Below are 3,785 nucleotides of genomic sequence, written 5' to 3' on the forward strand. Positions count from 1 at the left end.
TCTTCAGAAGATGCCTCTTGAGTACTGTTGGATGCAGCTTGCATTCCATGCAGACTCTGAGAGATCATATTGACTTGCTGAGTCAATATTTTATTCTGAGCCAATATGGCATTCAGAGTATCAACCTCAAGAACTCCCTTCTTCATAGGCGTCCCATTACTCACAGGATTCCTTTAAGAAGTGTACATGAACTGGTTATTAGCAACCATGTCAATGAGTTCTTGAGCTTCTGCAGGCGTTTTCTTTAGGTGAATGGATCCACCTGCAGAAGTGTCCAGTGACATCTTTGATAGCTCAGATAAACCATCATAGAATATATCCAGGATGGTCCATTCTGAAAGCATGTCAGAAGGACACTTTTTGGTCAACTGTTTGTATCTTTCCCAAGCTTCATAGAGGGATTCACCTTCTTTCTGTCTGAAGGTTTGAACATCAGCTCTAAGCTTGCTCAGCTTTTGAGGAGGAAAGTACTTGGCTAAGAAAGCCGTGACCAGCTTATCCCAAGAGTTCAGGCTGTCTTTGGGTTGAGAATCCAACCATAATCTAGCTCTGTCTCTTACAGCAAAAGGGAAAAGCATGAGCCTGTAGACTTCAGGATCTACTCCATTAGTCTTAACAGTATCACATATCTGCAAGAATTCAGTTAAGAACTGAAAAGGATCTTCAGATGGAAGTCCATGAAACTTGCAGTTCTGCTGCATCAGAGAAACTAATTGAGGTTTCAGCTCAAAATTGTTTGCTCCAATGGCAGGAATGGAGATGCTTCTTCCATGTAAATTGGAATTAGGTGCAGTGAAGTCACCAAGCATCTTCCTTATATTATTATTATTTTCGGCTGCCATCTCCTTTTCCTGTTCGAAATATTTCTGAAAGGTTATCTCTGGATTGTTGTATTTTAGCTTCTCTTAATTTTTTCTTCAGAGTCCTTTCAGGTTCTGGATCTGCTTTAACAAGAATGTTCTTGTCCTTGCTCCTGCTCATATGACAAAGAAGATGGCACAGAAAAAATAGTAATAATAATATGGATCCTTTATACCACAGTATAGGGATCCTTGTGTTAGTAGAAGAAAAGAAGGGAAGAAAATCTGAACTCAGAGAGAGAGGGGGTTCGGATTTTTGGAGAGTTGAAGGAAAGATGTTAGTATATCAATAAACAAATAGAAGAAGATGAGAGGGGGAAGTGAATTTTCGAAAACAATTTTTGAAAAAGAGTTAGTGATTTTTGAAAATAATTTTTGAAAAAGAGGGAAGATATTTTCGAAAATTAGAGAGAGAGAGTTAGTTAGGTAGTTTTGAAAAAGTTAAGAAACAAACAAAAAGTTAGTTAGTTAGTTGAAACAAATTTGAAAAGATAAGAAGTTGGGAAGTTAGAGAAGATATTTTGAAATCAAATTTTGAAAAAGATAAGATAAGAAGATATTTTTTTTTTTGAAAAGATATGATAGAAATTAGTTTTTGAAAAAGATTTGATTTTTTAAAATCACAATTAATGACTTGATTCATAAGAAATCACAAGATATGATTCTAGAACTTAAAGTTTGAATCTTTCTTAACAAGCAAGTAACAAACTTCAAATTTTTGAATCAAAACTTTAATTGATTATGTTATTTTCAAAAATTATGATATAAAATAAGAAAAAGGTTTTTGAAAATTATTTTTTTGGAATTTTCGAAAATAATCATGAATTTTGAAAAAGATTTGATTTTTGAAAAAGATTTTGAAAAAGATAAGATTTTCAAATTGAAAATTTGATTTGACTCATGAGAAACAACTTGATTTTTAAAAATTTTTGAAAAAGTCAACCCAAATTTTCGAATTTGATGAGAGAAAAAGGGAAAGATATTTTTTTTTTATTTTTGAATTTTTATGATGCAAGAGAGAAAAACACTAAAAAGATGCAATGCATGAAATTTTTAGATCAAAACATGTGATGCATGCAAGAATGCTATGAATGTCAAGATGAACACCAAGAACACTTTGAATGTCAAGATGAACATCAAGAACATATTTTTGAAAAATTTTTAATGCAAAGAAAACATGCAAGACACCAAACTTAGAATTCTTTAATGCTTAGACACTAAGAATTCAAGAATGCATATGATAAACATGAAAAGACACAAAACAAAAAATCATCAAGATCAAACAAGAAGACTTACCAAGAACATCTTGAAGATCATGAAGAACACTATGAATGCATGAAATTTTCGAAAAATGCAAGATGCATATGCAATTGACACCAAACTTATGATATGACTTAAGACTCAAACAAGAAACATGAAATATTTTTGATTTTTATGATTTTCTAATTTTTTTTTGTATTTTCTTTAAATTTTTTTTTTCGAAAATTATTGTGAAAATTAAAAAATAAGGATTCCAAAATTTTTAATATGAATTCTAGGAATCTTGCCATGTTAGTCTTAAAGCTCCAATCAAAGGGTCAGGCATGGCTTAATAGCCAGCCAAGCTTCAACATATAATTACATGGACTGGAGTGATTAGTTGAATACCAATCCCAAAGCAGTTTGGGTATGGCTTTACAGCCAGATAGGATTCAACATGTTTCATGAAACACTAGAATTCATTCTTAAAAATCCTGAGGAAAAATATATTTTTTTGAAAACATTTTTTTTTTCGAAAACAAAGGAGAAAATTTTGAAATATTTTTGAAAAATTTTTGAAAACAAAACAAAAAGAAAATTACCTAATCTGAGCAACAAGATGAACCGTCAGTTGTCCAAACTCGAACAATCCCCGGCAACGGCGCCAAAAACTTGGTGCACGAAATTGTGATGTCCAGGCTCAAACAATCCCCGGCAACGTGAGCAACTTGGTGCTCTGATCTCAATACATAATTGTCACAACTTCGATACAACTAACCAGCAAGTGCACTGGGTCATCCAAGTAATACCTTACGTGAGTAAGGGTCGAATCCCACGGAGATTGTTGGTATGAAGCAAGCTATGGTCACCTTGTAAATCTCAGTCAGGCAGATATAAAGTGATAATGGTGTTTTCGAATAATAAATAATAGAATAGGGATAGAGATACTTATGTAAATCATTGGTAGGAATTTCAGATAAGTGAATGGAGAGGCTTTTCGTTCCTCTGAACCTCTGCTTTCCTGCTATCTTCATCCAGTCAGTCTTACTCCTTTCCATGGCTGGCTTTATGCAAGGGCATCACCGTTGTCAGTGGCTACATCCCCTCCTCTCAGTGAATCATATGCTCACGCACCCTGTCACGGCACGGCTATTCATCTGTCGGTTCCCGATCATGCTGGAATAGGATTCACCCTCCTTTTGCGTCTGTCACTAACGCCCAGCACTCGCGAGTTTGAAGCTCGTCACAGTCATTCAATCATTGAATCCTACTCAGAATACCACAGACAAGGTTTAGACCTTCCGGATTCTCTTGAATGCCGCCATCATTCTAGCTTACGCCACGAAGATTCTGGTTAGGAGATCTAAGAGATACTCATTCTAGCTTAATTCATGTAGAACAGAAGTGTTTGTCAGGCACGCGTTCATAGGGGAGAATGGTGATGAGCGTCACACATAATCATCACCTTCATCACGTTCTTGGGTGCGAATGGATATCTTAGAAGCGAAATAAGAAGAATTGAATAGAAAACAGTAGTACTTTGCATTAATCTTTGAGGAACAGCAGAGCACCACACCTTAATCTATGGAGTGCAGAAACTCTACCGTTGAAAATACATAAGTGAAAGGTCCAGGCATGGCCGAGATGGCCATCCCCCTGAACGAGATCACAGGATCAAAATACAAT

General features: G+C 35.2%; 1 non-coding gene across 1 annotated transcript; it reads left to right on the top strand.

Annotated features, from left to right (window-relative positions):
• The first annotated feature begins 338 nt into the window (after positions 1 to 338).
• Positions 339 to 446, top strand: LOC112752550 (small nucleolar RNA R71). The gene has a single exon (XR_003176982.1). It is a non-coding gene; the product is annotated as a small nucleolar RNA R71 (small nucleolar RNA).
• Positions 447 to 3,785: the final 3,339 nt, after the last annotated feature.

Source organism: Arachis hypogaea, chromosome 15 (assembly GCF_003086295.3).
Source record: "Arachis hypogaea cultivar Tifrunner chromosome 15, arahy.Tifrunner.gnm2.J5K5, whole genome shotgun sequence".
Lineage (NCBI taxonomy): Eukaryota > Viridiplantae > Streptophyta > Magnoliopsida > Fabales > Fabaceae > Arachis > Arachis hypogaea.